Source organism: Cervus elaphus, chromosome 22 (genome assembly GCF_910594005.1).
Source record: "Cervus elaphus chromosome 22, mCerEla1.1, whole genome shotgun sequence".
In the NCBI taxonomy this organism is placed as follows: Eukaryota; Metazoa; Chordata; class Mammalia; order Artiodactyla; family Cervidae; genus Cervus; species Cervus elaphus.
This window is the reverse complement of record NC_057836.1, coordinates 57,204,085-57,230,469: the sequence shown is the minus strand read 5'-3', so window position 1 is coordinate 57,230,469 and position 26,385 is coordinate 57,204,085. Positions and strand designations below refer to the sequence as shown.

General features: G+C 38.4%; 1 long non-coding RNA gene across 1 annotated transcript in view; it reads left to right on the top strand.

Annotated features, from left to right (window-relative positions):
- Positions 1-26,385, top strand: part of LOC122680324 — a 31,267-nt gene that overhangs the window by 2,018 nt on the left and 2,864 nt on the right. The gene's annotated exons all lie outside the window — the stretch shown is intronic.

Here is a 26,385-nt window from a genome sequence, read left to right as displayed (position 1 = left end):
AGGCCTTCTTCAGATGCCAGGATTCTGCTGGGGCACTAAGAAGTCAGGAGTAGTTTCTACAACGGGGTTGGCCTCCGCTTGGCAACTGCCAGGAAGAGCCGAGGCGTAGACAGGCTGGTGTGCTGCGACAGGCTGCCTTCATCTTCATGCCGGCTGTTTGAGGGAAAGTTGTATCCACTGTTGGTGGCTCCTAGGAACGCTCTGCCTCCATGCTTACTTAATGGGCCCCGGACGTCCTTGCATTCTAGAACCTTGTTAAAGGGAGCCTTGGTGATTAAAGAGGCTGTGGAGTATACAGCCCGTGCTTAGCAGATGAGCCTGCGTGCATTTCCCCATTTCCTTAAAAACTGATTAATTGATGCTGCGGGGAGCACCCGGTCTGCTAATAAGATGAAGATAACAAAAAGGTATCAGGAAAGGCTTATAACTGCCGTCCGATTCCTTCCAAGAGAGATTGCGGCTTTGTAGTGTAGTTTTCTCTTTTAATAGTGCTATGCTAATGGTTTTTATTCTAAATCGGCCAACACTGAGTATCTCCAGGAAAAATGGGTTCCATAAGAAGTGGCATCCTCCTGGAATGGAAAGGTAAAAATTAAACATTCTTTAAAGTGCAATTTTCAAACCGTTTCCGTGTACTTCTTACCAGTAACATTAGAAAACTGCTTTCTAAATGAGTGTTTAAAATTTAAACCCTTGGTCTAAACATAAAAGGTTTAAAGAAGAAACTATCTTAGGGAATTTTATTGTTAGTCATTTGCTAAAGATTGCCTAGGTTTTATTAACAAAAAACAGCCAGACACTTTGTATGTTTACGTTCAGCCTTGAGAATAAGTAGATTTTTATATTTTAGAGAAAATGGTCATTTTGAGGATCAATTAAAATAATCTTTATCTGTTTTATGTATACTTTATTTCTAGAACTGGTTAGAGAAAACAGGATTTGGTGATATGGATGGTCTCTTCCAGCTTAAAAATTCTTCACAGTGTGTTAGTTTTCTGGAAATACACACAAGGATGCCTTTACTAGTGTAATTGGACTAATTCAACTAATGTTTAGCTCTTTAGTTGAACAACAATTAAAAGTTCTATGTTCTGTTGTACAGGCAATAATTTTGGTGGAGGTAATTTAAGAAAAATTGATTTTTGAAGATATTTTTACTTAACTGCTACTTTAGCGCTTTAATAAGAGTGAGGTTTTGCAAAGCTTAATTGTGGCTTCTTAACTTGGGTTTCTTACTTAGGTCTTCTTGAAGGTAATGCATTGTATGAGTGGTTAATTTCACGAGGAATATTGAATTCCAGGTATCTGAAGGCAAGTATTCCCCGGGATGTGGTATGTATGTATGTATGTGTGTATATGGACACATTTTAATATAAAATGTCTTATAAATTTGACATTGTGTTTTGCTTTACTGTTATTTCAAAAGATTTAAGTAAATGTCGAATAGCGCTCAATTTCCTGAAATGATTAAATTCAGTCTCTGAAGAATCTGGGGAACAGGCCTGTAATGACATTTTGATGACTTTCATTTTAAGGTGTAATAGAAATTGAGTAAAATATTTTAATAGCTATTGTCTAATATCTCATTCAAATACAATGTTTTTATTGCTCATTCTAGCTTACAATTTTCTGGTGATAATAACATTGGCTGGTGATTGTTTCTTACATAGAAATCATTTTATCCTTACGTAGAAGTATTTTAGAAATGTCTTTATGAATTTATCTCAGCTGAAGCAATTGTACTAAACTCTTGAGACAAAATAGTATTTCCCGATTCCTCCCATTTTAATTTGGTACTTCCTTAAAATATTTAGGTGTATCTTAAAGGTACATATTAAATATTAAATATTACATATGATAGTTTGTGGTTTAAAGAGGAAAAAACAATCATTCATATAAGTCAGGGAGGGCTGAGAAAAGAGAAGGAATAAATATTGTTACTAGCCACTATCACAAAATTGATTTGATTTTTCTTCCAGATATCATGTATTTTTAAAAAAATTTTAAATGGGCTAATAAATAAAAACTATGTGTAAAATACACAGTTATTATATCTCTTTATCGAATAGGTAAGTGCAGATATATAAACATATTGATTGCACCTAATGTTACCAGAAACATCTTTGCACCTCAATTCTTTCAGGAGATGTAGACACAAGTTAAGTTAAGCATATGGCTTTTAAAGAAATATTTTGAGAACTGGAGTTGTGACACATTAGATCAATTTCATGTTAAGTCAAAATGAAATCCTTAAATCAGTTTTTCTGTGTATGTTACACAAAGCCATTAGCTTTCAAATTGCATTGTTCTAAATGCTAATTAGAAAAAAATTATGTAATTTAACTTGATTGTAGTGAATAAAGTCAGAATATAATATTATTGCTGAATTAACATGCCATAAGTACATTTTTTAAAATGAAAATAAAGTTATGCTCTAGTATGAGATTATTATCCTCTTCTAATGTGTTTATTGAATTTCCCCAAGTTTGGTTTCTTCTTGTAATTAATATTCCTTTCCACACATCAGTGTTGCAGGGTTATTGGTTCCTCTTAGCTGCTTTCTGCCTCCTATAGTTTTGGGTTTTGTCTTTTTGGTATAATATTATCCTGTCACCTAGAAAGTTGTATTGACTTTGAAGGTATCTGTCTGAGTTTGGGGTAAAAAAAAAAAAAAGTAAAACACTAAACTTGTTTTATTAGAAATTGTGTATAAAGTGCTGAAAGATTTGAGATGGCCTTGGGATGTTGTTCAAGGGGTTGATTTTAGGATATAGGATTTTCTCAGTAGTGGCAAGTTACTTGTATAATTCAATAAAATCTTTCCTTCAGCTACATGAGTTTATTTTCCACAAAATAGTTTGCCAGGCGATAAACCTCAAATTACACTGACCATCAGCAGGAAATTTTATTATAGAGAAAGAACTGGGAAGGGAGGGGGCCTTTTAGACAGCTAACGGGTTTGCCCCAACTTACCATCCAAGCATGGTGGCAAGGACACATGGTAAGGTTTTATCTATTGATTAATCACCTCTGAGATCCAACAGCAGATTTTAATTTGCACAGCCAACAATCAGATATTTTTGTTTAAATGATATCAGGATGATTTGAGAAAATAAAAGTTTTTCTAAAAAGCCGAATTTCATACTCTAGCACTAATAATTAACTGAAACATTTAAAATTTGTTCAGATTTTAAAATGTGAAAATTGTAATTTACTTAATGGTGTTTATAATTTTTTAATAAAAAATGGCCTATATAGACTCATAGTGACCCCAATTCCTTCTAAAGGCTTTGGACTTTATGATCTTACACCATATAGTAAACAGAACCTTTTTCCATTTTTAATTATGTCTCTAAGCCATTATTTGTATTCTTAATGGTGTTTGGCATTATTTAATCATAATGATTCATAAATCCTTGAATTTCCTACATTTTTCTGACAATTGAGTTTACAGTCCAGAAGTAAAGACTAAAATATACCATAAGGCTGGGAGTGTCCTTAGAGAAAGGAAGACAAGGTGACTTGCCATGGTCAGGGACATATGGTGTATAGTTGAATTTTAACATAATTTACTACAGACATCTTTAAAAGTATTGGATTTTTAGGAAATGTTTGAAGACAAACTCAGTTTGCTAGAAGTTTGAAAGATAGGTATCTAGTAAATTATACCAATATCTTTCCATAAGGATTTAGAAAATATTCATTCATTCATTCATTCATTCCACCAACACTGATTCAGGGCCTACCCTGTATCAGACACTGTCTTTGTAGCTCTTAATTTAATATTCTCCATTGATTCAATATTCATTATTTGCCTGATTTTGCAGATGATAGCAGGCTCACCAGTTATTCATACATCATCAATCAATCACATCACAATCCATATCATTTTGGAACTTGTATTTCTCTTGCCTCTTCTTTAGCTGGCTTAAAGTAAATTCTAGGCATATATACCAGTTTAGAAGAATATATTGGCAAAACAGTCACAGTGAGTTTTAATAAGCTGTCTTATTGATATTCAGGCCCATGATGCAGCAAACAAGTTGGTTTTATTGCTTTTTATGCTTCCTTCCAATGCCTCTGATTCTATTTTAAGGGACCTCTAATTCTAATTCTTAGTGGCTAACGTTTCTTTTCCATTTGCCTGTCAATTTCCTAAGCTCTTTACCTTTGTTCTTTCCATTACATTATGAGAAAGGTGGCGTCACTGACCCTCCTTGCAGATGAGGAAAATGAGGCTCTAAGAAGTAACTGCCTGGGCGTCACCAAGCTAGTAAGCAGCCAAGATGACTTAAACCCCAGGTCGTTCAGCCTCTATTCATTCTTCTAGTCGCTAGGCAAATATTACTGAGCATTTATGATGGCCTTGGCTACTCAAGATGTTTAGAAAACAGAAGTGTCTGTACCAGGCAAACCTCTGCGTTAGAACAGATACCCACAAGCACCTTGATACTTCCATTATGTTATTTTCCTTTGCATCTATGGATTCCCCAGAACCAACTCCTTCAGAAATCTCACCATTTGGCTTAAGTCTTTTTTTTTTTCTTTTTCAATTGTATTATGGTCTATTTCTAGCCAGGAATTTTCTACACTGGAGGGTTAATCTGCTCATTGCCCCCACAAAGTTTGCCTTGCATTTTCTCCGATCATTCCTGCACCTGAAACACTTTCTGCTGCTTTCTCAATGCCTCCCATCCTTCAATGTCTGGGTCAAAGCCCATGGTTGCTACGAAGCCTGTCTTAGAAATGAAATCCTAAAATTCTTTTATCTGTGCTGATCATTTGACATGTAGCATTTGTAATAAGTAAAGTGACTTGTGGCTGGGCAACATCTCACATATTTCCTGTGTCCCAGTCACATCACTGTTTATAGATATGCCCAACTGACATGTTGGCAAAGAATTCAGAGAATCCTCAATAAAATCAGAAAGTAGAAAAGCTAAGAGTGGAAGGTTTGGAAGCAGAGGCCCCACTGCCCACTACAGTGCCAGGCATAGATCATACGGCTAATATACGTTTGAGGTGAGGAAATAGGGAAGAGAGACCAAAGGAGGGAGAGATGGACCACAGACAGAAAGCTCACAGGGAAAAACAAAATAATATTTCCAAATTTATAGCCCAGGGCGTTCAAAGAAGTTTAAATATTTAATAAGGATTGGGGATCCTGTTTAGGGTTATATAGCTATACACAATAATCTTTACTTTCATATATTTTTGCTTCTTCTGAGAATGAACTGTCACTTGTATCAATATATATCCATGAGACACATAATGAACTTTCTGATGTTTCTAAGAGAAAATACAATTGTGTCCTGCTTGTGCATGTTTTCACCACTATTAAGGCCCACAATACTGAAGTTGCTGGCCCTGCCTTTTGTTCCCCACCCCCACCCCACCACAAAACAGCCAGTCTCTTAACCAACATGAAGCTTTATTAGTTAATACTTCCTGTTGGAATTTTTTTAGCAAAATTCAAATTCAACATTCAAAATCCTAGCACAAATCTCTTATATCAACAAGCAGCTCTTGTGGTTAATCTTATTTATGTCTTTACTCAATTGTATTAAAAAATGTAGCCTTGAACTCTCAAGGAAAGTATTTATGTCTGTATTTTTATGGATTCTCAAACACAACTGCTTAAGTTAGGAAGTTTACTTCATAGGAAAATACAGGGGGATATTTCTTAAAGCAACTACTACATCTGACCTCTGCCATGGAGCTGTTTTACTGACTATGAGTCATGACCTGTGGACATAGATATGAATATAGGGCTTACTTCAAGAAGGTGTTATTAATACCTGGCACATACATAACATGTACTAATTTTCTTGGGTGAAGCGAGTTGGAAAGGTGGCATCCTGAGCCAGTGAACACGATAGCCAATGTGTGCCCTCTAATTTATGTGGAGGCCCTCTGCTGAAGCAGCCCCATTCTTTGGGCATCCCTACATGCTAATTGAGATAAGTGAGGGGGCAGCTTGGGCCATGAGGCTGTTAGCTTTATCCTGCTTTTAAGAAAGAAGAAACATTTCTGCAGTCAGTATTGTGACAGGAGCAGCTGAACTGTCAGTAAGAGTTCCAAATATGAAACTGTTCCAAAGGCTTATCTGTTTATCTCATGCTGTGTTGCTGTTGGTAAAATGCAGAGGATGAGCTTGCCTCCCTTTTAACCCTAACTTTCTTCGGTCCCTTCATTTTGACACTAATTTCAGGCATGAACCTTGGCACCCAGCTACAGTGTGTAATTGTTGGTATCCCGCTGCCACCTGGGTGCACAATGGAGAACAATATTTAGTCCCTGTGATTTGCCCGAAGAACACACCACATGCAGTTGGGAAGGGAAATATTTAATCACCCAGTTTTCTCCATGCAGTTTCAATCAGTTGAATCCTTTGAAGATTTTATTTTCTCTAAGTTAACTGGTTGTTTTGTTACCGCTCAGGTAAAACCTTTAGATCACTCTTGAATTTGGACTGGGTAAATTTGGGGATGTTACATATCAGTCTGAGTGGACAAACAAAGAGAAGATATTTTTAAATATGCTAAGTTAAGAATTCATTTTGGTCAGAAGAGTTTTTTAGAAAAGTTCCTTGAGTCCTCTGTTTCGTTGTTGGCTGTGGACTTAATATGTAAAATGCTCTAAGTGACACACGAATAATACCATTCCATTTTTAGGCATATTGTGTGATGATGCTGTTGATCTTTAGAGGAAATTCCATTTGGTGACATTTACAAAAATAGTTTCATGTTAGCAGCTTTTAATTTTAATTTTTTAAAAATAACAAGAATAGTATAACTTGCAAGTGACAAGAAAGTCACCCAAGAGGTATGTATAATTGCATAATGGAAATATGAAACATACCTTGTCAGCCACCTGATGTTGTGCTTATTTGCAGTCCAGGGAAATAGTTTTGACAAGTAGAAAAAATGGTATAAGAATGGAATTATCTGTGTAAACAGGCAGTGTGTCATCTTAAAGACTGAGATCTGTGTTTTTTTAATTTTTAGGGCTAGTGCTTTCAAAGTGCTAGAAAGATTTGAGTCCAGAGTTTAGTCTTCATTGTACTTTAGTCCTGCAAATTCAGTGCAATGCAATGCAATCCAATACATTTCAGTTCACCTCATTGCTTATTGAATTTCTAATATTTATGAAAATTTTACCTCCTCTAGACAGTTATCTCTTTAAATTTTTATTTAAATACATTAAATGCATTTATTAATACATGTATTAAGTACATTAATACATGTATTAAGTAAATACATTAGGGAATATCAGTACATATGGCGAAGAATTTGTGATTCTTCACTGCAAACAAAATATTTTTAAAGTTTGAGATTTCTACTGGTTTAGGGCATTTTATTTTTCCTATTCCAGGTTGAGTGAAAGTTGGCATAACATATGATCTTCCTAACTAAATCAGTCTCTCTTTTACTCAATAATCATAATTATGTCATAAATTTGGGAAGAATTCAAATCATTTATTTACTCAATTATTCAATTGGTTTTTCCCCCCTTAATTATCTTGTCTGACCAGTGTTGCTAAAGGCACTGTAGAGGATTTTATAAAAGGAGAAAATATGATCTTTCTCTCATCAACTATAGTATAATTGGAGAGAGAAAAAAGAACTCTAAAGAACTAATTGGATAATATAATAAAATTACTCCTAGTTATCATGCTTCAGTACTGTGAAGGGAGAAGCTATTTTCTCACAGGTGGAAAACAGTATTAACTATCAAATATAGCTTTTGGATTCAGAAGATTGCTTCAGATTATTTGTTGTGAGAACAATAATGAGAACATTTAGGATAAAGGCTAACTTCTTGAAAATAGATTATACATCTTTTAATTGATTTCATCAGCAAAAATTTTCCTTTCATGAAGATTTTAAAATATCAAGTGTGTTGCATGGTTAGTCAACTAATTCAACTGTCCAAAACTTTTAAATGCGTTACTTTAATCGATTATTTATAATAGAATATGTGTGTGGGGATTGGTAGAGTTTACCATTGCCTTATTTGCACTTCATGATAGTCTTCTGAAATTTGGACAGACATGTAAATTGAAGTGTTTTTTTTTTTTTCTAATACTTTAGCTTCCTTGCTATCTTGAGAAGACAGGCTAACATAATCTCTAAAATGGAAAACTTTTCAAAGCTGTCTTTAACAGCATCCCTGGTTGTTTAAAGCCCTGCCCATAGTTTTGCTCTCTTAACAGAAATATTACACCCATTCACCCACAATAAAATAAAAACACTATTCCAAATAAAATCTAACATTAAGCAAAGAGCTTAGGGATATGTTCAATTTTAGTTCCTATCTGGAATATAAATTTTTAAGATTGTAAGAAAAACCAACAGTTTTGCTTGCATATTGATTCTCATCTTCCAAAGCCAAAGACTAGTCAAAAAATTTTAAAACTTAACAAGCCTTGAAATGTTTATCCTTAGTTACATTGAGAACTGTGTTGAGAAACCCAGTAATAATGATTCTTTTATCTTGAGTAGTATATATCTTGTAGACATAGAGAGAAGAACCTTGACCTTTTCTGTTTTCTCAGGAAAGGAAAGAATTGGGGAGGAAAAAAATGCACTCCAATCCCAGCAGAACTCCCCGTGGACAGGGTGTGGCAGCCGCCAAGCAGGGGAAGGCACATGTCCTGTCCTAAGGGTTTAGGGGAGGCAGCAAAGAGCTGTTTCTCCTGGGGATCCTAGTGTGTGGATGGACTTATAGACACTCATCATGGGGCAGATCAGACAGAAGGACACTTAATGAGACCCACTTGGAGAGCAGACAGGAGCACCCTGTCTAGAATGCAGCAGTTCTCGGTTCTCGGCGTCTTTGGGAAGCAAGGCTCAGCATCTACCTGTCTAAACAGGGAAGGAGGGCAGAGACAGGACACGCCCCCTGTGACTTACAAATTCCTTCACTGCCCAAGTGAGGAACTCCCCTCACTGCTGTCTGCTCGGAGCTGTATTTCATCTTGATAGCTGTTGGCAGTAGAAACTTTTGAACTCCATGCAATGTAAAGTTATGGTTGAAAAATTCCTCAGTAGAATTTCTATTTCTCTCAGGACAATTTGGAACATGAAGATTAGAGAAGATTAGAGCCTTAGAGACAGTCTATCTAGTCTAAAACTATACATTTGGGCTCACACCATTTGAAGAAAAATGAAACAAATGAAAAAAAAAAACACTTGAGAAGGTCAAAGAATTCTACATCCAGGAATATGGAAAATGGTTAAATTTGTGAACCGGAAGAAATAAAAGAAAGTGTCTAGGGAAAAAGAGATCAAGTTTGTGCTGAGTTAGAGATTCACTGTTCTCAGTTTCATTTTCACTTGCTGGATCCTGATGGCTTACTGTCTTCTCCAGATGTAATTTTAGCATCACACTTCTCAAAGTAAATACGTTTGAGTGCGGACATTCTCACCTTGTTCATTCTTTCAGGGCTTGGCATGCCTCTTTGGTCCATCTCTGGCAGGCTCACACTTAATTTAACTTCGGCACAGCTTGCTCATCATCATACAGTTCTTTCCCCCAATAAAGTAGCCAAGGTGTTTTGATGGATGATGCTTCTAAGGCCAAATGCCACATTTTATGTTTCGTTTGGAAATATGAAAAGGCGAAATTGAAATTAGAGTGTCCCGTCCATGTCCAGGAGCACAGAACCTTTTTCCTTGCACCTGCAGTGAATTCACATCTTTCCAGTAATCTATGAGTATCAGATTTTTCAGGTTTATGTTCATTTTTTAGGCTATATTGACTGGCCATGGTTTTGGTCCTTTTTACTTTTGAGTTTAGAGCTCCATGATTTGAGGACCTTGAATAGTTTCTGAGAGTCTAATATTCCAGTGTTTGAATATACATTTTAGAAGAAAGGTGTATTAGAATGCAGGCTTCCTAGAATAATCATCAGGATGGCATGTAGAGGATCTTATCAGCTGATGTCTCCTCTTGTTCACTTCAGGGCTCTAAGTTAAGCAGCAGCCTTTGAGGCAGGAAGGGTAGAGACTTTGGAAGCAAATCAAATTAGATCCAATCCCAGACCTGCTGTAACCTTGGACCAATTGTTTAGCATCTTTGAAACACCATTTCTTCCTCTGCAAAATAAGGATTATAACACCCACTGGTGTTTCTTGGCCATTTCCCTCATTCCAGATATCATACCCACATGCCTATAAGGCAAGTACTATTATTATCCACAGTTTCCAAATTACCACACTGAGCTTGGAGAGGTAAAGAAAACCTACTTAAGCATACATGGTTGTTAAGTACTGGGGCCTCTTTTTGGTTCTTTTATTTCTGTAGTATTTGTTTTTAGGAAAGAACTTGCAGGATCAAAAGGTAGGCACAAAATAAATTTAGTTAATTTTCAAAAATATCATTTAGTTTCAAGTGCTTGACTCTGAGAAGCAGTGTTAAGGCTGTAATTTATATTTTGCCACGTTGCGGACCGAGGCTGTTTGAGAGTGGCTCTGTAAGTGGCCGTGGAGGGCTATATGCTATGAGAGCTGCTTTATGCTTTTCTTCTTGAAGATGGTGACGGTGCTTCTCATTCTGATGAGCACAACTCCTTCTCAGTAAAGATTCTGGATAAATGGCTGTTACCTGGAATTGAATGCCCGTCTACAAGGTAATTGTTGTGCCTCAGAGGAAGAGTGGATGCCATTTCCAGAAGAGCTTGACATTCTCAGGGAAGAGTTTTCTAGCCTTGAAGAATATTATATGTGTGATTTTTATGACCCTTGATAAAGAAAAAAATGAGTATTATTTACTAGAAATTTCAAGCTTTCATTCTGTTGTGGCTTCATCTGCTGCACGTTCCTCATTCAAAAGATACTTCTAACTTCAGCTTCTTCTCCTACTTCATCTGCAGGCCCTTGAAGTCTGTGGGAAGCCCAGGTGTGTGTAGAAACACGGAAATAGCACAGTCTCTTTGGTTGAGAATAACATGTCAGTTTTCTTTCCTTGCTTTTGTATGCTCTCTGGAGCTCACCCATGCATGATGTTCCAGTTGACTTCAAAGACAAGTCTGTGGTTGGATTAACTCCACAGGACTGGGAGTAAGGTTTAAAAGAAAAAAGCAGGCTTAGTGCTTTCCAAGCTCACCGAGGAGCTGACAGAGCTCTGTGGTTACTAAGAACACATAGCTTGTGGTTCATTATGTCCTCCTCGAGGAACAGGTAAATTGGCATACTAGTTTCTAGATTATTCTCACTATTAAAGTTATGTTTTAAATGATGATTGCACAGTACCAGAAAGGGTTGACTTACAACTATATAATACTTGCACTTGGGAGCTTAGTGTCTAATAAAGGAAATACAGATATAATACATTTGGAGTGGGAAAATACCACTGAAGTTATGAACATATAGGACATGCAGATCATAGGGTAATTTTAAGTGTTGAAAAAAAGGATGGTGTAGTGAGTGGTATGTGCTTGAGAAATTACAGTGAAGGTGTGTTTGCTTTCCAGACATTGCCAGCAAAGATAGACTTCTTACAGAAGGCTAAAGTCAGAAATTGCTGAGGGAAAAAGGGGAGAAGACTGAATGAGTTGAAGCCATCATCACAAAGTTGGGACACACTTTGGGAGAAGGCCTAGGAATGAAAGAGTAATGAGTAGATGGGTGGGCATCAGGATGGCTTGCTGGAGAAGAATATGGCCGACTAGAGAGGGTGAAGAGACAGGGCAGAGTGAGGTGCCGCTATGGACTGTGAAGCTAGGAGAGCCTATGAAATAAAGCATCCACATGAAACTTTGCCTATGCAGGAAGTAGAAGTGATGGGCTTCAGGGAAAATAGGGAAGCAGCCCTAGCAGTTCTGCTGTATATTGACCATAGGCTTGTTCGTGAAATTTGAAAGCCGTGTAAAGGTACATGAAGAGTTTTAATTTTAAGAAATCAGAGGACCAGATCAAAGAGGCCATAATAATTCAGGCAAGTGACTGCCAGGCTCTAGACTGTGTCTGTAGATGTGATGTGAAATAAAAGGGGGAAAATTTAGTAGACATGAGTTTGAGCAAGCTCTGGGAGTTGGTGATGGACAGGGAAGCCTGGTGTCCTGCAGTCTATGGGGTTGCAAAGAGTAGGACATGACTGAGCAACTGAACTGAAGGAAATAATCTTACAAAATAACATTAATGAAACCCAATACCACTGAAGGTGCACTCAGAAACAGTGAAGGACAGAAAGGAATTAAAAATTGTTCAAAGATTTTGCTTATTTGATGGAAAAATTACAAGTAGGGCGAGACTGAGTGAGGGTACATAATAAATTCCAGAAAGAGGACCCAACATACTCGCTGCATGTTTTTTCCTTCTGTCTCTGGAATGAAGAAGAAAGAGACTTAAGGCTATTTCTTTGCACTTTGGTTTATCCCATTTTAGATCCAGGATCACGAAGTATTAACATATACTCACATATTGAACGCTAAAACATTTTTTTATTCCCCAGCTCCCACACACCAGAGTTCCCCGAGGTCCTCTCATCCGGCATTGTCTAGGGAGACACGACAGAAACTGCAGCCTGTGTGGTAACCAAAGGCACAGCCTCTGTATTACTGAACCTCAGATTGAGTCTCAACTGTGGTTATGTTCTAGTGAATAGAGCGGAAAGAGAAACGAATCATTTGTCTCCAGAAATTGTCATTCTGACTCTGCCTTTGGAGACACTGGCATGTGTACTGTGGCTGGAACAATCCTGCTTTGATTTGTCATCAAACACTTGATATTGGACTTTGAAAGCAAAGAAAAATATTGTATGATTCAGATGAGCTTTTCATTAAAAAAAAAAAAAAAGACTATGTGTATAAACTCTCTTTTCTAATTCTTACCAGTAGGCATTTCTCTCCCACGATATACGCCATAATTTAATGACCTTGGAACTGTTGATTTACTTCAGAACATATTTGATGTGATTTCCTAAATCTTAGAAAATGTAACGGGAGTTTTGGTCATAATTTTCTTTGACCTGGAAATTCTGGATGAGGAAACCATCAGATTTAAGTGCCTTATTTCATAGTTAAAATGAAGACTGAACTTAGAGGGAGGACTTGCATAAGGTCACAGGTCTAGGTGGTGACAAAGCCAGGAGAATCTCAATTCTATTTATATCCAGATGAGCCTCTATTTATCCTGTGCTGGCCTTTCCCAGTGTAGGAGACTCTAAACTGTAGAAAACCAACAGCATGTATATTTGCCATCAACCAACAAAGCAGATCTTATTTTCTGTGTCTCATAATGTGCCTGCACATCTATCACAAAGGCATTATTATGAAGTATTATCACACTAGTAATAACTGACAGGGCTTAAATAGGAGTTAAGAAAGAGATTTTTTAAAACAATAATTATTTAAGAAAAAAAATCTCTGATTTCTTCAGGAAATATCATAAAAGAATTGTGGATCTGCCTCTATCTTATTTCATGCTTGCTTGCTAAAGAACCTTCAATCCCAGGACTAGGGTTGATTTTCCAGAAAGTTTCTCCGTGTGAATGTAGTAGAACAAAAAGGACAGTTGGAAGAGAAAAGGGAATGGGGTGGGACGGACGTTGATGGAGCCTCAGCTGAGTTTACTGTGGTCTGGGCTGGCACTCAGGCATCTAAGATGACTCAGGTCATCTGTTCAAGTGTACCCCTGTATTTTTCCTGTCCGAAACGTCCTTTCCTTTGCCCTGTCCATCTTCATTCCCATCTCTCTACTCCCCATCTTATTCAGACCTCTTGAAAATGTGACCTGTACGTGCTTTGCTCTTTGTCTTGTCTCTACTTTACAATTCCCAGCATCTAAACCTGCTTTAACTTCACAGTGGCGCTAACGATTCTTGGATTGCTACATCCCGTAGGCTTTGAGATCTTTCATGAATCTCTGAATTTCTTTCCCCCTCAAAGTTCCCTACTACCCTGGCTTCTATGGTGCCATTCCCACCAGATCATCTTGTTGTTCCTTCTCTGTCTCTTTCATGGCCTTCTCTTCTTTTTCTTCCCCAAGGTTCATCCTCAGCCCATTACTTTTCTCACCTACCACGCTTTCCTTTTATTTTATTATTTTTTTTTATATTTTATTATTTTTTTATTTTATTTTATTTTATTTTTGAATCAGCCATGGATTTACATGTATTCCCAATCCCGATCCCCCCTCCCACCTCCCTCTCCACCCGATTCCTCTGGGTCTTCCCAGTGCACCAGGCCCGAGCACTTGTCTCATGCATCCCACCTGGGCTGGTGATCTGTTTCACCATAGATAGTATACATGCTGTTCTTTTGAAATATCCCACCCTCACATTCTCCCACAGAGTTCAAAAGTCTGTTCTGTATTTCTGTGTCTCTTTTTCTGTTTTGCATATAGGGTTATCGTTCACGCTTTCCTTTTATACTCTTATTTACTGCCGTGATTTACGGTTACTCAGAAATTATAAATGTAATTTGAATTTCCTTACTGCAATTCAGACTTGAATATCCAACTGTCTGCCCTGTCCATTGGGAACCCTCCAACCAAACATGTGTAAACAAACCTCCTCATTGTTCCTGTAACCTGGTTTTTCCATCTGCGTTCTCTGCATAGTCTTGTTTCCACAAGACTTCTGTCTACTCATTCACCCAAACTACAGACCCCAGAGTCATGTTGACTTCTCATTTCCCATCTCTGTTGCTTTTCAAATCAAACCCATTACCAGGACCAGCTAACCTTCCATCCTAGATACTTCTTAAATCTGACTGTACTGACCATCCTTATTACCACTGTTGCAGGCCAGACCTGCCACCACTTGCTGTGGTTTATCTCTTGCTTGGGCATCTGTGCTGTTTAATGACTTTTCTTCCACCAGCCTTGGCACCATCATATCCATACAACCCAAAGTCAACCTGCCACTTGCAAGTTTAAAACCCTCCCATGTTTTCCTGCCATGCTGGATAAAGCCCCAAATAGTCGCATCTTAAACTCTATTCATAAATGTTCTATTTCCTGCCTCTTGAAAGTCTTATCTCTAATGATTTCCTGTTTTAAGCTTTGCTCTCAAGAAGCACACAATAGCTGCAGATTCTACATATAAACCACATCATTGCTTCATTTTTACAGACTCCTCGGCCTCTCAGTCACTTCTCACTCCCCTTCCCCAGCCCCGCCCCCCAATCTTCCTTCCACCAATACAAGTATGTCACCTCCTCCAACAACCTTCTCTTTACATGTCTTGTCACCCTCCACCTGTCTATTCTTATCAGTACCCTGTGCATATGCCAGTCATTGAATTAACTCTGATTTTCTAATTTGTATTTTTGTGAACTGTACAGTCCACCAGTAGCTGTGAACAACTTGTTAGTTACTTCCTTCCTTCAACTAAATTCAGATGTTCTTTGATAAGAATTCAGTACAGAAGCAGTTGGCCTCACTGCTGGCAACTAAGTCAGGAAGGTGAACATTTAATATATATGTGTGTGTGTATATCTTTGTATATGCATTGTGACTTTAATTTAATTTTACTTTTCCTTCTGAACAGTACCTGAGTCACAAATATACAAGTATCTTTAACCTCTCTCCCAGCATCCATACCTTACTTACATTTTACTCCCCCAGAAAAGCTGAAATTTAAAGGCTAAGTTTATTGACGTGCACAGAATACCACAATTCATTTAGAAGAGTCACAAGAGTCAGTTACAATGTCAGAGCAAGTATTTTGCAGGTTTATTTATCCACGTTTAGATATACATAGTTTTTGTACCAATAAGTAGCACACTGAGCTTTGCTGTCCCCAAAATATGACAAATGTTATTTTCTTAGGGAGAAGAGTAAGGTTTATTTTTTGTTAATGAAATGCCAGACAAGCCCAGCCAACTTGCGGGGCATAATTAAATTGGAGCATCTTTGGCAGTTAGCTATGTAGCTCCATCCATGCAAATGTTTTGCAAAAATTTATCTTAAGCAATTTTTTTTTTTTTTTTGCCAGATTCTTTTCAGGATAAAGTTGGGACATTCAGGAATTGGGGCAGTTCTCAAAGCATCATAAACATATCTAAAGACTGGTTAAATAAGCTCCATTATTGTCCTAATTATTCAACTCTAGCCTTTCTTCCTACTCCCCACTACAGACACCAGAAATTTAACACTCGGCGCATATGGGTGTGAATGAAGTGGCAAAGTTGAGATTTAAAAACTTTGCTTGTAAAGTCACTCCAATTTTAATTCATATTCTCTCTACCTATGTTTTACAATGCTACTTATTCACTGTAGCTTTTTGTTCTTCCTAGTATGAGAGAGGAAGCACACATTCCTTAAGAATTCACTCTTAGGAATATCCTACAGGAATAGATTTCCTAAAAGAACACATCAAAGACTTTTCTGTCAGTCCAGTGGTTAAGACTCTCTGCTCCCAGTACAGGGGACACAAGTTTGAACCTTAGCCAGGGAACTAAGATCCTGCCTGCACACTCAATGTAGCCAAAAAATACAGACACACACACACACATGCACCCCAAGTGGAAAATAGACAAATAAGTACATTCTGTTTTATAAGCACATGGTCGAATTTTAATTAACTTACTCTTTGTTCTAGCTATTCACCACTTCTGTTGTGGTGCAAAAGCAGCCATAGGTAATACATAAACAGATGAGCATGTGTGCCTTCCAGTGAAACTTTGCTCAAAGAGGGGGCAAGCGAGATTTGGCCCAGTGGTCCTATTTTACAAACTTCCCATTTAACCCACTGCTTCTGTTCGTAGCTCTTTTATTTTGATTTTCAAAGTGTGGACATAAATATTAATGCTCACTTCTACAATGAGTAAGATTTTAGGTTATACTAAAGACACACACATGAATTCTTCAAAGGTTAGAAAAGATGGATTTTTAAGATCTTTACTGTATTTGAAGTTATTGCTTGTACAATTGTAAGTTTCTTGAGGAGAGTGAATAGAGGATAATTTGTCTTCTGCTCTCTCCTTGACCAAAGTGCCTGGTTCATGGTAGAGGCGTATTTTCAAACAAATGAATGATTAGGGCCAACTCGTAAGTCAAATTGGTCATATTGTAGATAATATGTTAGACCCAGTTTTTAAGACTCTTAGTTCTTTGTGCTCTGTTCTGTCAAAGGATCCTAGCTTAGCTGCACTGATAATGGGATAAAGAACTGTGCCCTTGGAGGTGGGGAAGCAGTGTGTGCTACCTGGGCCCGTGTTCTAAAGCTTGCGGGTGCACATGCATAGGTTTGTAATAAGTAGGGTACAACTTTTACTCTAGTGCCTTAAATCTATCCCATTACAAACAAGAAGGAAAACCCTTTTAGCTGTGAATGTGGGCTGACAAGCATGATGGGTTTACTACTATTTTCGATTCCTTAGATTTGAGGTTATCGTCGGCATGGTGTCTTGGGTGAAGCTTTGAAAGCTCCTGTGATGGCTAAATGCCAGAAAAGGTGCTTACATCAATCAAAAATAGCTCTTCTACAGAACTCAGTTACCACCATGGAGTAGTAGGCTCAATTATAAAAGACATGTGTATATATATATATATGTAGGGGCTTCCCTGATGGCTCAGATAGTAAATAATCTGCCTGCAATGCAGAAGACCTGGTTCAATCCCTGGGTCAGGAGGATCCCCTGGATTAATCATTCCATGCTAGCTGGAATATCCCTCATTCTTGTTTATGAGGGTATTACCCATTATAAAACCACTTCATAGTTTTCTCCCCCCGCCCCCCACCCCACAATAAGCGCTGTGAAGTGCTTACAGCAGTATTCCAAAGATGCTTGCGTTAATTACTTAAAAGAGATAAAATAGTCCTCACGGTAGGGAAATGAATATATACTTTTACTCATCTAGTTTTACTTTTCATTGGTTCATAGATGATCATTGATAGCCTTGTGCCAAAGGTGTCCTGTAAGATATTTTTCTGAGACTATTTGCATTTGTAATTATACCACTATAAGGGCCCATGCCTGCATTTGCACATACATGCACATAAGCAGATTTATTAATTTCAAGGAGACAGTTCAGATGGTCAAGCTCAGAGCAGGGATCATGATGACATGTATCTGCCCTTTGTGACAATGGTGTGCTAATAGTGTGCAGACTTCGAGCCTCAGAATATTCTACCATCCTACAATAATTGCTCCATGCTTTTAGCCATATTGAAAAAGAGCATCTTTAGCCCTTTATGAAAGTGAAAGTCGCTCAGTCATGTCTGACTCTTTGCGACCCCATGGACTATACAGTCTGTGGAATTCTCCAGAATACTGGAGTGGGTAGCCTTTCCCTTCTCCAGGGGATGGATCTCCCCAACCCAGGGATCAAACCCAGGTCTCCCACATTGCAGGCGGATTCTTTACCAGCCGAGCCACAAGGGAAGCCCTTTGCACCTTACTCTTCAGAGACAGTTATTTTTACAATTTCCAAATTCACCTGCACCTCTGTTCTCTACGAGATCTCCCCATCTCTTCCAGCTGTGCCAGACTACGCCAAAACAGGAGAAAACGAGAAGAGACTATGTGTGTCATTCATGTCAGCTGAGAGATAAGCTGAGAAAGCAAAAATCGTATGACGGAGGAATAAACTGGACCATCGTTTGAAAAAAAATTCTTCTCTTTCAAGCTATATATAACTTATCCTTTGTAAACTGAGTGAGACTATTAATAGAATAATTACAGTAACAACTTTCCTGACATTCCTCTATGTCAGTAACTTCAAAGTCCTCCTCAAACTGGAACTCATTTCATCTTTTTGACAGTCTCATCCATTAGTCAGGACAGAGCTTATTATTTTCTCTCTGCTTCCCACCTCTGCAGTTACTTCCTGCTGCTCTTTGCAAACCTGATGCACCAGATGCAGAGAAGTAGAACTCTCCTGCCTTGAACACCTAGATGTCATTATGCTTGGGCAGCATGCTTGGGATATGTTAGAACATTTCTGCTGTGGTTAGCATCGCCTTAGAGCACAAATCACTAAAAAGCTCAGGTCAGGTAACTTAGTATTACTGAAGTGATGCTACTTTTTTGAAATAGAGACAGATGACAGTATAAAAATGGATAGCATGACTTAATTCTTAAAATTTTATTCTCAGTTATATCACAGAGTGATTTCAATTCCTACCATTTCTCCAGTAAATTAGCCACTGATAATCATAATTATGACCCTTAGGTGCAATGCGACAATGAAATGTCTCCTGAATTACTAAAAGAGTGTTAATTTATGTCTACTCTGTATGTCATTTTGAGGATTTTACTGCATTATCATTTTTTGAAAATTGGTCACCTGTCCATATGATATATACATAAGATTAAATTTTAGTAATGGTAATATTTTTTAGAAGAAAGCTGTATTCCTAGTGTTGAATAAACATGATTATATTTTATGTGGATTTGTCCGCTAGATTTCTGTTTGGTGTCCATGACATATTTGCTCATTAGGTCTAGGTTGTTATTTGAGAAGAAATAATGCCAAGCATTTGTATGAGGCTTTATTATGAACCAATGCTTTCATTGCCATATACACTGCCCAATTTATTATGTAAGCTTCAAGAGGTATTATTACCAGCATTTTATAAAGTAAGCCTCAGGGAGTATGTGTGGTTTGCTCAAAGCCACATGGCTAATAAGTGGTAGAGAGGAAACCCAATCCCATCTGTTCAAGTCAAGAATTTTTTCCATCAAACCACAGCCATCTCAGAAACTGGTCTCCCAGAATTGTGGCAGGAGTTTCAGCCAGCATTGGCCTCTCTACTCGTAAACCCATCTGGCAGAGTTCTTTTCCTAGAGCTTGTCAGAGGAGTTCATATCAACCAACAGATCCAAGATTCAGAAAACTTGTTGTAATCCCGATTATCAGTGAAAAGGGATAATGTCCCCAATATTAGATTGCATTCCATCCACCTGGAGAGGTGCACAGAATGCAGCATTTCGCAGAGAGATGACTTTATTTATCCAACAATACAACCAAGACTGTGATAAAGCGGGACCCTTTGTAATAGCTTTTTACCATATATGAGAATAGTCAGCTTTGAAAGGAACTGGAGATGTGGGCATTCTCCATTTACCTTGGATACAAAACAGATTTTCGGCCTTTGATGAAAAGAACAGGCAGTGCCCATTCTAAGGACAGAGTAGGAAATAAGAGAGAGCTCTGAGCGCAAGGTTTTATCATCACCTCCTGGTTTTATTTTTTCCAGTCTAGTCAGAATGCTGCTTTGAAACAAGCTGCCCTGATATTAAAAAGTGACATAGGAAAGTCACTGCCTTGAACTTGCTCATATGAAAAGTGGTACAAGAAGGTGAGGGTCACCTCAGAGGGAGAAGTGCCTTCACCATTAATAATTATCCATAAGGAACAAGCAGTGTTTGGGAGGTAGGGCTGAATTCAGAGAAATAGAAATCTGAAACATTAGGGCGAACCTCTGCTTGTTCATGAGATATGACTGATGCTGAATGCAAATTTCCAACTAGAATAAAACTCATAACAAAGCTTTCTGCACTCATTCATTCTGGAACAGTAAAGAGCATGGTCTCATATTTATTAAGCCATTTCTAATTATTTCTGACAAGTCAAATATACTGAGGACATAAAGAAGAGAAGATTGGGGAGCGGGGTTATGTGATGTCAGTCTTCAAAGAATTGAACAAGTGGCCCTAGAAATGAGGCCCCATTTCCTTAAGACTGACACTACCACCTAATACACCCACAGAGAAAATACTGAAAGGAATCTTGTCAATATTCAAGGACTAGTGTAATTTTGAACAATCAGGCATAACGGCAAGATCAAGCTTGATGTCATGCTGTACGGCTTGTCATTTTGTGAAATTATAAAACTTGTGAATGAAAGGGAAGGAGAAATATTTAACTGTGGAGTAGAGGTAAGGAGATGAATACAGGAAGCCTGAGATTCCAGTTCTATCTCATCTGACCTTACTGATAGGCAGGTTATTCTGCTGAGTCAAAATAGTAGAAATGAAACAACCAAAGTTTCCAAAGAAAATAATTTCTAGTTTCACCACAGATAAAGGTAAGTATTGTATTTGGAACATCTGAGATGTGTTGTCTCCTTAAAATTTATGATCAGAATTAATTCACATTCATTCCACTAAGAACCAAATCACCTGGGTTTAATCTGTGTGAGCAATCATAAAAAAAAGGGTAATGAGAAATGACAGCAGGTCCACAGAGTGGTCAGTGAGGACCACTCAGCAGATCTGAGTTTTCTCTTCTCCTTTTTTTTTTTCTTTTGTAACTTCCCATTTGGCGTTGGGAAATCAGTGTCATTGGTTGATGTTTGCACATGATAAGAAACAAGTGACATGCTTTCTAAAATCACTCTGGTTAAAGGATTTAAGTTACCTTAGTGAAAAGTGAAAGTACTAGTTGCTTTAATCATGTCTGACTCTTTGTGACCGCATGGACTGTAGTCCACCAGGCCACTCTGTCCATGGAATTCTCCAGGCAAGAATACTGGAGTGGGTAGCCATTCCCTTTCTCCAGGGGATCTTTCTGACTCTGGGATTGAACTGGAGTTTCTGGTATTACAGGCAGATTCTTTACCATCTGAACCACCAGGGAAGCGTTCAGCTCAGTTCAGTACAGTTGCTCAGTCGTGTCCGACTGTTTGCGACTCCATGAACCACAGCACGCCAGGCCTCCCTGTCCATCACCGACTCCCGGAGTTTACTCAAACATATGTCCATCGAGTCGGTGATACCATCCAACCATCTCATCCTCTGTCGTCCCCTTCTCCTCCTGCCCCTGATCCCTCCCAGGATCAGGGTTTTTTCAAATGAGTCAGCTCTTCGCATGAGGTGGCCAAAGTATTGGAGTTTCAGCTTCAGCATCATTCCTTCTAATGAACACCCAGGACTGATCTCCTTCAGGATGGACTGGTTGGATCTCCTTGCAGTCCAAGGGACTCTCAAGAGTCTTCTCTAACACCACAGTTCAAAAGCATCAATTCTTCAGCACTCAGCTTTCTTTACAGTCCACCTATCACATCCATACATGACCATTGGAAAAACCATAGCCTTGACTAGATGGACCTTTGTTGGCAAAGTAATGTCTCTGCTTTTTAATATGCTATCTAGGTTGATCATAACTTTCCTTCCAAGGAGTAAGCGTCTTTTAATTTCATGGCTGCAGCCCTAAATAGCCTTAAATGAGACCTAAATATATGGCAATGAGGAAAAATAACACTGCTACAAGAAAATGAGAATTTTATTTGTGAAGGATAATTTTGTGCCTGGCACATCACTCCCTTGATTTAATTATGCTTGCAGATAGAAAGCCTGAGCGTGGGATAACCTTCCCATAGCGCTGCTGAGACAGTCCATTTCTTTGCTCCGGATGGCTCAGCATTTCAAGAGAGAAACCAAATTGTGCTCTTTGGCTCCTCCTCACCCGTGTTCTCCTCATCCTCTTGGTTGCAGAACACCAGGTAGGACATCTCCTCACACCTCTATCGTTCATGTAGATAATTCCCAGCTGAGGCGGCTGACCTGTCTTGCCAGTAGAAGACAGTTGTTTCCAGGACTTTCCATTTTCCTCAGAATAATTGAATTGCTATCAGGAAATGTACTTCTTCTGCAACACTTCAGCAACCTTCTTCTACCTTCATGAATTCTAATCCTAGAATTGCCCCTGACTCGATGATCTTTTAGGCTGATGGCTTTCTGGGATGCACCATCGTTATCTGGAGAACTGGAGACTGATTATTGCTAAAACTTCCTTTCAGAAAGAAAGGTTTGTGTGTTTGCAAGTCTGAGCCTTCTGAAGGTTGATGGTGGTAAGCTTCCAGGGGTGCACATGTAGGATCAAAGTAAACACCTTGTGTATTTGTCTTACCATGCCTATTGCTGTCTCTTTATGCCAGATGAGACTACACTCTGATCCCTTTATTTGAAATTTTAATTCTTGACTAGCTTTTTACATCAATGCTTTCTTCTCCTCAGGATTGTCAGAGAGCACCTATCCCATGTGTGAGGCACTGGGAAATGAGACAAGTGCCCCCCACCCCACACCCTGCTCACTGCTAGCCCCTTGGGGATCAGCAAGTGGTTCTCAAGTCCCATGGTCCCTGGAACAAAAAAGAATATTCACTGTATCCTGGGAATATTCAGTGCATCCTGGGAATATCCAGGTGAAAGTGTGAGCTTTACCTCAAATAGCTTCTCTGTAGTTCTCTTTGGGGACCTCCAGGCTGCTTCTTCTCTCTCTGGTGACCGTGTCCATTTTAGAACTGAAAGAAAAAAAGGTTCCAATCTGTTCCTTTTTCTTTGTATAATTCACAGAAGAGCCCGATGCTAGTGGGCATTCTGCGAGTCATCTTCTTCTAGTGCTTACATTACTCTCTCTTCGATGGAAATTTCTATTTTGGGTTCCTAAGTAGCCATTTCTAAGTCTCCCTTTTGACCTGAAAGAGTCAGGGCTTAAGCATAAGCGTAAGTTTTTAGAATCTAAAGAAAAGAAGGGAGCAGAGAAGGAAAGGACAAGTGGGGAGTGTGGATACTTCCTGCTGCTGAACTGTGCAGTTGTTAAAGTTGCATCTTTGTTGTCTGCGTCAATGTCTCTTCAGTAATTCCGTGCAAAAATATGAATTGTGATATAAAAGACAAACAATTAAGCAAGTCATCCTTTTATGCTACTTAAAAGTTAGCCATATAGAAAAGCCTACTGGCTCTTGAAGTGAGTTTCTGACAAAATTTTAAGCTCTGATGATTTTTTCATATTCTGTAATTTGTCTGTGCTTTCACCAAATAGAGGGGAATGAAATTATTTGTGGAGCTATGTCACGGTGAATTTTAAAAACCAAATTGTCCCTGGGTTGAAAGAATTGCCTGTGACCACAACCAATATTCCTAAAATCTATATTAATGCTTTTACACTGAAATGGTAAAACTTTTGATGGTACGTGCTTAGTTGCAGCTCAAGTCTAGTCTATACAAACTAAATGTAATAATAACAAGACTATATATTTTTTTTTTGAGTGCTTGCTACATGCCATGCACTAGGTTAAGCATTTTATGGGGATTAGTTTATTTAATCCTCATAACCCTCAGTGGTAATACCATTTTTATTCCCATTTTATAGATGAGGAAATTAGGTTGCCGAGAGATACTAGTAAATAGCTCATGCAACTTGTCAAAAGTAGTACCATTAGGAATTGACCTCAGGAGGCCTGACTCCATTCGGCTACAATTAGGTACATGCTCTACTGAAAGTCCCCATTCAATCATTTTCCATTCTTGCAGTTCCTTTTATGATTTGATATATATCTTATGTTCAGTGAACATCTTCCAGAATTTAAATTTTAAAGGAGTAAATAGTATCCCAAATGATGATCAGTGAGAATCCGTTTTGCTCCGAGGTACATTGAACTTGTTCTGACAGAAGGAGATGCTGGCTCCATAGAGACAAAAATGTCCCAGGAAGAAGTGGATAAATGAGCCTGGGGCTCATTCATACCACGTTTAGATATGAATCTCGATACAGAATGACATTGGTTTGGTGGCTGTGGCCGGGCAAGGACAGGAAAATCAGTGTCACATGACTCTGAAGCCAGACTGCCCGGATTCAAATCCTTCCATTTTCAAATCCTATCAATTTCTGACCCAGAGTGAGTTCTGGCTCTGGAGTGATCTGGAGTGAGTTCCTTGGTGCCTCTGTGACTCTGTTTCCTTATCTGTAAAGAGAGATAGTAGCACCCACCTGACAGAGTTGTTATAGGGATTAAATGAGTTCATGTCTATAAAGTATTTAGAACAGTGTCTGGCACACAGTAAGTACCAAGTTTGTTTGTTGTTTCATCATCATCATCACCACCATTGTCATCATGATATCATCGTCACCATCATCGTCATGACGTCATCATCACCACCGACGTCATGACGTCATCGTCATCATGACACGATCAACATCATGAGGTGCTCAGACACGGTGTGGCAAAAATATCAACAGTGGTTTTATATTTAGACATTCTTAGGGCTTTTGTATGGCAAAAGATACCAGATTCAATTTATCTTAGATAGACTTGGCTATGTAAAGTGATTCTTAGATCACCTAGATTTATTTTGGTTTTAGAATGAGTGGTAGTTTAGAAGTTAGCCAACAAATGTCTTTTCATGACTCGTTCTGGAGGTGGGATTTTGCTCCCAGCCAAGGGGACCTTAGCATCTAACTCGAATGATTATTTAATGGAGAGACTAACCCCAAACCTAAAAATCTGAAGATAAGAGTAGCAAAAAAAGGGGGGGATGAGATAATTCTACCTGCATTAGGGTAACTAGAGTTTGGGGGTTACATAGCATAAGCATGGCTAATTTATTTTGGGGGACTGTAAAGTGAAGCTTTGAGAGCACAGTTCTGATTCATTCCCACACATTCCTCCTTTCTTCAAAGGGTTGGAATGGATGATCCCTAACACACTCTGAGGCATCTGTGGGAGTGAGAGAGGCTTTATTCCTTCAAGGCAATTTGGTCCAACACTCCCTGCTCACCCATGGGGGAATTCTGGCAAAATTCCAAACGTGATTAATGTTGTATCTATTATTTCACAGGGTGGAGTGTGTTTGGGTGGATGGAGGGGGAAGCCTATAATTTCATAGCTGTTAGAAGAACATTTCTGCTAAATCTCTTTTTATTCTAAAAATTAATGAAAGGATCTCCATGTTCAAGATGATTTGATGGTAAAGTACTGTCCCCAGAATAGAATGCAATCCTGGTTGCTACTAAATCTTAATAGTGCAAGTTAGAACAGTGTAAATATTTCCTCCAAAATATCAGTTACCATTTTGACTCATTTTTTTGTGAGGTTGAACTAATCTTTTTAATTAGTTGAACTCTGAAGATTGTTTTCAATAAATATAAAATCAGAGCCATAAGCTTTATCTAGACCAGTTAAGAAAAAGTACTGCATTTTAAAATCATGCCATCACTGTCTTGTTTAGGAAGAATATGACTTGGATTCAACCAAATGTTGAATTATCAACTATTTTAATATCCACATTCAGGGAGAAGGTGAGGGTGGGATGTTTCGAAAGAACAGCATGTATACTATCTATAGTGAAACAGATCACCAGCCCAGGTGGGATGCATGAGACAAGTGCTCGGGCCTGGTGCACTGGGAAGACCCAGAGGAATCGGGTGGAGAGGGAGGTGGGAGGGGGGATCGGGATGGGGAATACGTGTAACTCCATGGCTGATTCATGTCAATGTATGACAAAACCCACTGAAATGTTGTGAAGTAATTAGCCTCCAACTAATAAATAAATAAATAAATAAATAAATAAAAAAGAGAGAAAAAAAAATACCCACATTCATTGTCACCTGTGAAGTGTAAGCATTCTTATTTTTTATAGGGTCTTTGAATTGCATCCTAAATGACTACCATGTAAATAAATTAGAATAACAATCACGCCATGCCTTA